Here is a 12412-nt window from a genome sequence, read left to right as displayed (position 1 = left end):
TTAGTGTCTCAACCACCATTTTCTGATTTACTATCTCAATTAAGAGAAAGAAACTTAGTAGTAAATTCGTAACAGTTTCGAAAAAAAGCAAGGCAACTCCACCTAGACGAAGTATCTTTTATAAATAAAAAAATAATAAAGAAGAAAGAAAGAGATTAAACTTTTCAATCCCAACCCTCTTACAAAAACTTATTCAAATGAGAAAGTTCGATAAATATAAAAATTACTTCGTATCATTTATATATCTTTAAGTCTGCGGATTCAAGATAATTTCTAAATACTCTTTCATTTCTTACCTTAGAATATCCTAGGGGTGTAGATCTTGAGTACAATCGCAGGTCCTTTCGTGTTTTTAGCTAGGATCCTCACGGCTTTTCACACTTCCCTGAAATAATTTTACCGGTTAATTAAATTAAGTAGAACAACTTCTATAATTATTTGTTTCTATGTTTTTTCTAGCTAGCATTCAAATAAACTCGCTGTAAGAATTGTATAAAAGGATAATAGGCTAAGATGTACCCTACTATTAATAGAACGAAGTTCTGCAAACTTACTCTTTGGTTGTAACAGTTTTTTGATTCTTTTCTCTCTATATAATACATTTTTGTTAGGATTTTAGAGTACAAATCTTAGATGCGATGAGTATTTTGCGCGTTCACAAAGGCTTATTAAACAAAAAAAAACTTAGCAAAGAATATAAAATAGAGGCCTAAAAAGACTGCATGTCATACTCTACAAAACAATACAATTCATAACTTGTCATCTAAAGAGTAAAAACGAAAGAATTTTTATGACGGAAAATCAGCTGCTTTACATAATTAGTTGATCAGCTGTTATGTTATATTCACTCATAAGTATATTCTTGAATCTTGATAACGTTTACTTTAAATTATAACTTTCATACGACAAATTATGCAATCTGCTTTACTAAAAAAATAGTATGTCACTTTAATAATTTTATCATATATTCAAGTACAAGAAAATATGATGAGCTCAATCTATTAAAAGAAAAAACAATGTCCAGTAACTAACAAATATAAAATTACCGAATTGAATAAACTTATTCCCCAGAGTAAGAATATTCGAAATTACCCTATACAGAAGCTATGTTTCTTGAATTCAAAGAATAAAATTACCAATTATTATTGTTTCTGTTAAAAAATAGAAAGTAATCGACTTATATGAAATGCCTTAGTATGATAAACTGTTAGTTGTAGATATTTGAGAGTGCTGCCCAATTTTGTCTTCCTGTACAGGTTTTAAAAGATTTTTAATGGTGTATTACATGATTTTAGTACATTATTATTGTGAATAATAGGAATAGAGACAAACGGAGTTGCCAAGATAATGTTCCACTTAGAAAAAGTAATGGTACAGACTTGGACTTTCACAATCATTTCTGTACTTAAGTAGTAAATGATATCATTTGGGAGGAAAATTAAATTAGGTCAATAAAATTATTTGCTGTCATGTTAAAAATATCTTCCCTAGCGTCTGGGCTCGCTTCGAATGAAGAATCGATGTTCTTTTATGGTGTACCATATCTTAGCCTTGTTTCACGCAGCTCCTCTGAGTCGTTTGCTGAACCTGGAGTGTGTCTTAGGTGCCACTATTTATTAAATTTCTTTTGGGTTTAAATAATTGGGAGAATTAAAGCTGCCTCCCTACGCGGAAAGAAATTCTTGCATCTTGAGGCCGAATATTAACTTTACAAAAAGTTAACAACTGCGCAATTGTTCCATTCAGTGAAGGTATTGTCATGTTCTGATAAGCATTGATTTTGCACCCCATAACCAAAGCACCAAGTTTAACTTCAAGCAGCAAATCCAGGTTGTACTCTCTATCAAGACTCTTCTTGGAGTCAGTTTTCCAATAATGCCATTAACAAAAGCACTACTCGTCTCTAAAGATAAATAAATAATTCAATTAGTTAATCTATTGATGTATTTTTTGGTTCTTCTGAAGTTAAATTATCTTTTGGTTAATTGAGATTCAATGCTCAACTTCTCGTAAAAGTCTGGAAAAAAGTATTATTTCATTGAATAGAATCTTCACAAAACTTACTTTTGCTTCTTTACCAATACGACCTTTAAATACTGTAAACTTCTTTAATTCTTGCCATTTTCTCTATCATGAAATCATTTACTATTTGAGTTTATTTTTTTTGGCATTTAGTTTATAAATTATAGCTTTCAGTTTTCAACAGATTTGGTCATGTATAAAATGCTGCTATGAAAGATTTATGTTGTTCATTAAAAATGAATGTGACAGAAATTCAGCTCACCAACTTCTTCTGTCCAGAAATTTTGCTTAAGAATTAAATTATTAAATTTAGGACCAAATATTTCAATTTGTGAATAAGCGGCAATCGCTGGGATTCTAAGAATTGTTTCGCTGAAGTTTACCAGCTTTAAACTTCAAATAATAAGTTATTGTTTTTTGAAGATTTCAGATGTACGCAAAGAAAGATGAATGAATCATTTCGAACCATTGATGAAGTTTTAAGAGAATATTTATATTTATTTATGAGAAGAAATTTCTATGATATTAAGGTAAATTGAAGGTGTATGTATTATTAAAAAAAAAAAAAATTCCATCTTTAAATGCAAAACAAATTCCGTCCGTGGAACATCTCAATTTTCTGGTCTTATTTCTCTGTTTGTCTCAGAAAATCTATTAGTGTTAAGTACTTGTTATCACAGTCCTTCGTTAATCTATTTAGTTAACTCTTTAACGTTGTGCAAACTGAAAAGTGATATATTTTGGCTAATTATAGAAGCCCTATTTCCGCCCTAAATCTTCTTAAAGCTGTTAGTTCCTAAAGACATTTTGATAAGAGATAGAGAGAGAGAGGGAGACCTCACGGCAGTACAAATAAACAAGTAAAAGTCTTTTTTTGTCATTTTATAGACAGGGTTAGTTGCGAAAATGTACCTTGAATATCTCAAAGTTGACAAATGTTTGTTAGGGGTTGTGTTGCGAGTGTATTACAAATAAATTCTTAACTTGCATCAATGGTTTGGAATTGATATAGTTGTGTAATAAACCGTAAAACTTAACGCACAGATATTTAGTTATTGTTAAGGTGTTGCTATTTTGTATTTTATTAGAATCAAGGAAGGCCAAGCAGTTAGTTATTTCTTACTTTAAGAAACTGGCAATATCTTAGTGGACAAAATTGTTTTCCTATTGAGCTGATGGATTTATATATTTTTTTGCCTCACCGAATTTGATTCCTAGTTGACGCGAAGACTTTCCCTCACTGGTCTTGACAAATTATACTACTCATAAGACACAGAAATTAAAAGGCATCCTCACACAAACTAAAATGTGACGGCAGTTTTTCTTAAAACATGCAGTTGGTACTCAACATTACTTCCACATTCTACAGCTTCAAGCACCATATTAAAATGGTATCATTGAAGGGAACGTAAGGTCACGCAGAATCCAACTAAAATCAAACCAAATATGGTAAAAATCTATGATATTAAAGGCACTGCAAGCCAAATGATTTTACAAATTTAGTGTTTTGGTTATTAATGTTATTAATGTTAAATTCGTATTAAAACTGTACTCCTGACTAAAAGTGTGGTCCGGGGATCAGAAATCATGTTCTTAACGATTGACTTAGTCTGATGTGTTCGTGAGTAATTATACTACCATCGTAAATCGTTGCTTTATGAGGCATTGAAGACTAACATAAGATTATTCTAAGACGTCAGATACACTTTCAAAACAGCCCCATCTTACTCCATTTACATGGAGAACGTTAAAGTAAAGGTTAAAGTAAAAACTTAAAATTGCTGTTTCTTTCCCGTGGGCCTGTAGTATAAAAAAAAGTGGTTATTCGTCGATAAAATAGTTTGACTAATCATTGATTGCTTATTAAACGTCATATTATTGAATGCTAAGATTGTTACTGATTCAAACTTAGTTGTAGTCATAGTTGATTTGCTTGTGATTTTATGAATACTAAAGTTTATTGTATAAACTGAGAAATAAAACCATTTCACATTTGTGGAAGATTAACATTTCAAGTTTGGCCATCCTGGAATTCTTATTTTTTTTAAAAGATGTATTTAAGTTTTATTTTTTAAGTAAATCGTTGCTTTAAGATGTGCAATAATTTCGTTATAGAACTGCTTTTGTTAATTGAAGAAAAATGTCCACATTTTTTTGAAAAATAAATCTAATAAAAAAATTTGTTTTATAACTGAAAAGTTAAAGACTTTTTAGTCTATAAATTGAATAAATTTTACCTCCATAATTAATCTGCCATTACCATTAGAGAACATTAAAACAAAAACAAAAATTAGTGAATATACATATTTGTGATAGCTTATATTTTCTAAAATTGTATTAAATATATTTATTTAGTGTTTATGTGAAAAAAAACCTAATTTTTGTAAATAATCTTGTAAAATTTAGAATATATTTTAAATAAAACAACTTTTATAAAATATACAAATTAGGATCTATGTACATTTAAATGTTTTAATTAATATTAAATTATTACAACGCCTTATGGCAGTGTCAAAATTTTTTTGAAAAGCTTTTATTTACATTTTGAAAAACGGGGCTGCATTGTAAATAAATTTTTAAATGTAAATAAAGCAAATCACTTTATTTATTTAATGAAGAATTTATAGTCTCCTTTATTCTTTTCATATTTCAATTCTAATAATAGAAGGGATAATAATAAGGAAATCAAGCATGAATTATCACATTCAGAAAATGTAACTATACGATAAATCTATTCTGCAATTCGGTAGACAGATTAATTTCAAATTGGAATACTAGCAATGTTGGTAATGTCCATTATCATGCACCTTTAAAGCCTTAAAGACTTTAATGGTTGATAGCACCCCCGTTTTTGCATTTACCAACTCACTCAAATGTCTATTCTTCATGGGATACTGTTTTAGTAGAAGATCCCAGATGAGATAACTAACCGTGCTTCGATAAGTTAAAAAGAAATTTGTCTGTGGGAAATCAGTAACCAGATCAATTTGAAGAAGTTGGAAAAAAGAGCAAGCCTAGAGAGAGATAAAGTAAGAATGATAACCAAGCACAGAATTAAAGTATGGTGCTCCAAGAAATAAAAAGGTCAAAACAGCAAGGAAATGACGTCTGAGATGAAGCTTAAACATGTTAAAATCAAATCAATCAATCAACCAAATGATCTCAAAAAGAAAAGCGAAGAGTATAATGGACAGATTGTAGAAAATCCAGACTCTAAAATTGAATTGATTCAATTTATCTTAGTTCTCAATGCTCTAAAAATCTCGATTACATTATAAAAATTGGCTACATTTATTGCCTCGAATCATTAGAAATTTTAACAGCAAATAGTTCATAGTTTTGAATAAAGAAGTAGTTGAAACAGAATATATTTAATGTGGGAAATATCATGACCACACTCAGGAATTCGTTAATCATTATAGCTAATAAATATAAGTTAAATAAGGTAAAATAATTTGTCACTTACATGTTAACGTATACACTTGTAGATTTCCATTTTTATCTTCATTAATTTGAAGAATTTTGACCACTCAAAAATTCACTCATTTCGTAGATTCGTACTTCATTTTGAGTGACGTCATTTTGAGGGAAGTATGCCATCAAAAAACGATCTTATAAATGTCAAAATTTTACCAAATAATAAAAATAACCATATTTTTTAAAGGAATAATAATTAAAACATTTAAAGACTTCAATAATTTCTATTTAATTCTGCAATTATAGAATTTTTTTATTAAACTTGAAAATGGATTTTTAAAAATTAAAAAAAAAAAAAAAAATTTAATTCTTCAAATTTCAGATAAAAAGAATATTATTTAAATTATAAAAATTATTTTTAAAAGAATTAAGTAATTAAATTCAAAGACAATAAATTCAATACTTTTTATTTTAATAGTGAAAACTTTTTTATAAATTCGAAAATCGATTATAAAATAGAGTTATGGTTCTTCAAATCACAGATAAAAAGAATAACATTATTTAAATCATAAAAATTATTTTCTTTGCAAATATAATAATTATTTGAAACTTTAAATATTCTTTATTAGTACCCCTAGCGGATGATTTAGTCAACACCGCGATGGCCATGGATGTACAATTTAAGTGTAAGTAAAATATATATTTTTTAAATAAAATATCAATATAATTTGAAGTAAACTAAAGTAAATTTCCATTAAAATATATTAAAAAATATTTTAAGTAATAAATATCATAAAATTTGCTCAATTTTATGTAAGGATTTTAAACTACAATAAAATAAAAAATCTAACTTTTTTTGGGGCTGGTCCCAAATTACAATATGGAGTCTCATTATTAAAAGGAATTTAACTACTTTTTTTGCTTGAAAGCAAGATAATGCCTCTAATTTCATCAGTTGATTTGGTATTTTTATTTTCTGGATTGAAGATTTTAGTTCAACTTTTTTATTTTATTGAACTGGCTCTTTCTGCAGAATTCCAATTGGAGCTAGAGTATCACACAGTGAAAAGTGAATTTAATACATATTAATATGGGAAATTTGGTTTAAGTATGTAAATAAGTATTAATTTATTCTTATTTACATTTTATTTTATTAAAATATTAGTTTTAAGAATACTATAGCTTTTCATAAATCTTTCTTTTAAGTGATTATAATTTTACATTTGGAAAACAGCCACTGAGTCAGAAATATAGGTTCCTAAATGGTTTCTAGGTTTCTAAATGAGAAATATTTTTAATTCAACCCTTTAATTATTAATTTATATATTATTATTGAAAATATTTTGCCTGAAAGTAAATGATTTCTATAGAATTATTTTTCGATATATCTAATCTTAATACTTTATTGTGTCTTTTTAATAGGCTGCAAATTGCACATTTTTTGCAACGGTTTTCTTGAACATTTTATTCTTTGTTTTATAATATTTTAAAATTTCTCTTATAATCAGAAAAGATATGCTCTACAGGTTCAATGATTTTTGGAGCAAGAATTTTCATCAATATTGCTAGAGAAATAAGCATAATAAGGTAATTGAGCAGGCTTTTATAATCTACTAATTCATTTGGTTGTTATGGGTAATTTCTCACTAAGTTATAATCAGAAGATAAATGATTGAATATAAGAATGATATTTGTACTTGACGGATATGTTTTATAAAGTAACTGCAAGCAGACATTTGTCATCTTTTTTTTTTTTTACTTCTTCCATTTGAGTATTTTATTTTAACACTCCCATTCAAATAAATTATACTTTTTATACTACTTTTAGCTTTTACCAAACTATTTTTACTAGATTCTTAAAGTTTCTCTTCAAAAACATAATCTTCCTCAATGTTAAGTTATTTCTATTTGTCACAATTTTTAAATTCGACCGTCTTCATACTTATGTGAAACAGTTTTAAAACATAATATGTATAAAGTAGCATGTACTATTTATTATGAACCAAATTCATCCCAGCTGAACATGGATAATATTATACATATCTGTTAGGACAAAAAGCTGAAAACTTGTACACTACCCCTATTCATATGGTACTTATACTACGTCATTTTTAAACTCTCTTATCATAGAATAAAGTAACAGCTATTTTTTCAGGTAAGCTTTACGTCCAACTATCAATTAGGTGTCGTGGACGGAGGCGACTAGCAAACATACTTTACTTTAAATTTCTTTTATCTACCATTAAATAAAATCCAAGGCCTAGACCGGGAATCGAACCCACTAAACCAACAAAATACATCTTAGCTTTGCGGGTCTCTTATCTTAGAATATGTTCTTTTTTATCTGAACTCACACTCACATAACTTTCTCCCTCAGGCCTTCCCCACAAGCCTCAAATATAAAGATAAAAAAAATAAATAAAACAATGTAGAATAAGGATTTAACAGATGTAACTTATTTAGAAAAATTACTTCTTGTTTGTACCAACATTGATACCGATATAAACGGAGGGATTCATTTTCAATATCATTTGGTTCTTAAATTGTTTGCATCACTTGTCGACTCTACTTTTCGATGTGTATTTCACTCATTAATTTGTGTAAAAAGAATGTGTATTTCCTTTACAACTCTTTTCATTTATTCTTTAAAGTATTTTATCTATACTAACATTTTCACCTAATTTATTGCTTTATTTCATTTCAGAGAGAACTAAAAGAGCTTATTGAAGAATTGTTTAGAGTTTTTTCTGTTAGGCCGGTCAATTTTCCAAAGTGTTAACTGCGTTTTTTTTTTAGTCTGCTGATTACATCCAATCTTTGCAGCAGATTTTTATTTTATTTTAAAATCACTTTGATCAACCAAGTTTTATGATTTTTGTTTTCATCTTCAAAAACTGTCTCGTCATGTTATAATTTTTAAGTAGCAAGTTTACCATTTGCATTTTTTTGTGGGAAAAGTTGACTTCGCTTCTTCAAGAGGCATTTTGGTCTTATCAGGAATCCCAATATATTCTTTTCTTTCAATTCCAGAAACGGGCTTCTTCTCGGAGTTGATATTTTAAGATCATTGGTGTGCACAATTTTTTCTTCGAATAGCTAGGATTGAATCAAAGGAAGTTTCGTGGTTCATGTCATTGATTCCACTTATGTAAAATCAGTTGAGGAAACCATCCTCCTTTCTCCTTTTATCTACTTTTTACTAATCCTGTACTAAACTTAAATTGAATACCTTAGAGGTTCCTCCTGCTTAGTAGTTGTAAAGGACGCACCCTCCAGAGCCATTGAGAGCGCCTCTTTCCACTACACTATCCTAGGATAGGTGGTGTTACTTTTTTTATTATTAGTTATTCTTAATGGATTCATAGGCCATTTTATGCCGCAGAAAGATTTGGAACCAGTAGGTAGTTTCAGGTCCCCCCCTTATTTTGACAATTTGTTGACCTAATTTTTACCTCAAAAGTCTCTATAGGGGCAATTCCAACCTGACAACGTAAACAGGACCGCAGAAGTAATTGATGTAGCTACTTATCGCACCCACTCGCAAACTATAGCTCACCTGACTCCTTAAAGTGATATTACCGGGGCAGCAATAAGAAGGATCCTTAAGGGGCTTTCTAAGTCTAAGACTGGGACCCTTTCCTAAAAACTAATTAAAATTTGGATGTAATTAGTCAGATTAGAAAAGTGCCAAGTAGTGTTATCAGTGGTAATTAAACATTTGCATTAAAAAAAAGTGCTAAAAGTGCAGCTCCTTCAGTCCATTAATTTCAGCCTTCGCAGTTTACGGGGTAAGTTTTTTATTTGTACTATTTTTAATAATTGTTTTAATTATTTAACATTTTTATTTATATAGATAGGATTTTACAAAACAATAATCATACACTAAAATTGTTGAATCGTTTCATTACACGTTTTATTCTAATATTCATGAATACATCGGGATGTACTTGAGTCGTACAACTCTTCGTTTTTTCTTTCATTAAGTTGATACAAATTTATTGTTGGTATTTCACGTTGGTCAAAGAGGCTTTAGTACAGTATTAGCTGCAACTTCAGATATTAATAAATTTGAGGTGGCAAATCGTGCTGCTGTACAGATTTAAAGTTTTCAAGTACAGTAGATAATATGAGCTCTTTCGGAGGCTGGTAGTGTTAACAATTCAAATTCTGAAAAAATTATAATAGAAGACTACACACTTTAGACCTTTTGAGTTGCTGTTCTAAGTTCGAATTTCTAACGAAGCTGCAGTTCTAATTTCTTCCTCATCCTCATGGCCCAGCTCTTGCTACTTCGATTACCGCTTATTCCGACCTGCACCGATCATGATCCTTTTTTAACGTGCAAACTACTTTATTCCTGGAGACGAGGTGAAAGTATGTTTTGTTTGAAATCTTTGAACACAGATCCTTTGTGGTGCCAAAGAGGAATAAAACTAATGCAAAACATCATTGTTACAGAAATCTATTGAAGTATTATTTTACTAATGATTCTACTTTGAAGAATAAACTTATCTTACTTTCTAATGCTTTTTTAAGGAAACTGACTAAAGTTACTTTATTACACTGCCATATTATTCTTAAAATACTTTGTGCGGAGCTATCAACTTTGCTTTTTTGGTGAACGGGGATTCAGTGTTATTTTATTTTTTTAATATTAAGAAAGTTTAAAAAATTTAAATTTTATACAATAAACTTTGAATATATTTTCCACTTAAGTTCTAAAACTTAGGTTACATTCAAAATACATTCAATCAGATCAGGAGTTCTCAAATTTGTTTAGGTAATCATCAATAGAAAGTTGTTTTTCACTACATTCACTGTCCATGTCTTTGATAAATGAGGCTATGTGACCATAGGTAGAAAAAGGCTTAGATATCCGAAAACAAATAAATTTTGTATTTTTATTTTGGAGAAACAGCTGCAGCAGTCAACTGAAACCTGTCAGAGGACGTGGTTTTAGTCAAAATATCTATCTCATGTACTATTTTACATGGATGATTTTCCGGTTTTTGAGATTTTATCGAAAATACGGTTATAATAGAGACTCATTTTACAGATCTTTCTGATCAAGTTGAGAACTCCTTATCTAAATCTTTTTTTTTTTTCTTTTAACCGGAATAATTAACCATAGTCTAACCAAATAAAAAGTCTCTCTTTGAAATAATCAAGATAACAACCAATACCATATTTTGTTCGGATTAAAAATTTAAGTTCATTGATAAAAAAGTAGATATTCTTTATAGTACCAAGTATATTATTTTTCAAAAATATTCTGGTTGAAAATTTATCAAAATTAAATTCCTCTATAATTTGTTTAGTATTTGGAGTCTTCATTCTTCCTTCACTTTGATTCAAATAGTTGAACAATCTGAAAGGACTTGGTTGAAACATTAAGCAACGGCTTAAATAGATTTCTGGCAAAAAATTTATATATAGCTTTCTAATTGGTCTCAATATGGATTTTATAATATGTAATATTCCACTAAGGATTGGAAAATAATAAGTCTTTTTATATGCTATCTCTTGTTTCAATTCCAATTGCAGTTGATTGCATGTTCGTACTCCATTGTCCAGTTTGTGCCTGCATAAAACAAATTGTCTTTGTTTACAAAAGGTTTTCTTAGAGGGAAGAGACATTATATTACGTCACGTCGATAATTTATTTAAAAAATAAATAAAATATACTTACCAAGAATTATCAGCCAGACAAACATGACTCAAAGTAATCCAAAATAAAATCCATTTCACAGCAAACTGATAGTAACACATTACAATTCTAGTTTCAGTGGACAAACTAAGTTAAAAGTATATTAATACTTTTAGAACTTGTACTTTTGAACTAAACTATCTGAGAGGGTACATATAAACCGTTACTCTACTTTCTATTTTTGGTAATCGTTAATTTAAGAGCATTATCCATTCTAAATTTTGCCCAGTACAACAAAGAATATTAGTTCATGCTATACTAGCTACTGGCAGTCTGTGGAACGGCGAAAGAATTACCTGTCGCACCTTACTTTGTTTGGTCTGCAAGGAAGCTGGGTTCAGTATCTCTACTTGTCTGAATAGGTTGTTGTTGTAAGAGTTTAATCTGTTTCTACCTTTATGTAGTTATCCAAGGATATGCTGTGAGTAGGATTAAGCTGTGTGTTAATTTAATTGCATTTTCTTTTGGGATGCAGTAATCTTTTAAACAACGTTTATTTCTATTTTCTGCAAGATTTTTCTCTTATGTCAGGTAGTTTTTTTTTGACAAGAACATTTCTCGTACTTTCTTTTATTTGTTGAATAGTTTGAAAATTTCTGATTCTAATATAAAAGCCAACCATCTATGATTATAAATTTAAGGAATTTTAATAAAAAAAAAAATCAAAAAAATTTTATCACGTTTTTATTTTAAAAAAGTTACATTTTTTCAGTATCTTTCTTTTTTTTTGCAAAATAATAATTATAATAAAAATAATGATTAGATGTTGTGAAAATTTTTAACAGGGATTAGCGAAATATTTTAAAAAAAATTTAAAAAAACAAAAATATGACAGCCTAAGATTTTTTTTTTTTTGTACATAACACGTACAGTACTTACGTTACATGTAATAACAATATTTTAAGCGTACATTAATTTTTTTTTTCATTTTTATTTTTACAATTACTCTTTGAATTTTCACTATTTTATTACACAATTTTGCTTTATTTTATTATCATTATTTCATATAACTATAATATATTGTTTAGAACGTTATATTTATTTTTGTTAGTGGTCTAAAGTACAACAAGCGAATCAAAGGTCATATAGAAATTTTATTTATTTAAAAAATATTTTATGGACAAATTATTTTTAAAATGGTGTTTTTCCTTTGACTTTTTAATTCTCATAATTATTATATTTTTTTTTATACTATTTTAATGGAAGAAAATAAATTTATAATACACATTACATTTATTATATAATTTTTATTATTGACTTTTACTA

The 12412-nt window shown here is 28.4% G+C and overlaps 1 protein-coding gene and 1 long non-coding RNA gene across 3 annotated transcripts in view; one reads left to right on the top strand and one right to left on the bottom strand.

Moving 5' to 3' along the window:
- LOC141455724 (uncharacterized) overlaps positions 1-5635 on the bottom strand; it is a 29040-nt gene extending 23405 nt beyond the window's left edge. Inside the window, exons 1-2 of one of the 2 annotated variants that reach the window (XR_012459415.1) lie at positions 5489-5635; positions 297-385 (exon numbers count right to left, since the gene is read on the bottom strand). This is a non-coding gene — a long non-coding RNA (uncharacterized lncRNA). Of the gene's footprint in view, positions 1-296; positions 386-554; positions 844-5488 lie in introns of those variants that run through there. The other variant, XR_012459413.1, reaches the window with a different exon arrangement.
- Positions 5636-6979: 1344 nt separating this feature from the next.
- The window catches only part of peb (zinc finger protein pebbled), a 166281-nt gene continuing 160848 nt past the window's right edge, over positions 6980-12412 (top strand). The window contains exons 1-2 of the mRNA XM_074131009.1: positions 6980-7026; positions 8144-9227. The gene's annotated coding sequence lies outside the window, so the exon portion shown is untranslated. The remainder of the gene's footprint in view (positions 7027-8143; positions 9228-12412) is intronic.

This window comes from Rhodnius prolixus, unplaced genomic scaffold, assembly GCF_049639745.1.
Source record: "Rhodnius prolixus isolate KJV_2025 unplaced genomic scaffold, Rpr scaffold_4, whole genome shotgun sequence".
Lineage (NCBI taxonomy): Eukaryota > Metazoa > Arthropoda > Insecta > Hemiptera > Reduviidae > Rhodnius > Rhodnius prolixus.
The sequence above is the reverse complement of the archived record's forward strand: the minus strand, read 5'-3'. Positions and strand labels throughout refer to the sequence as shown.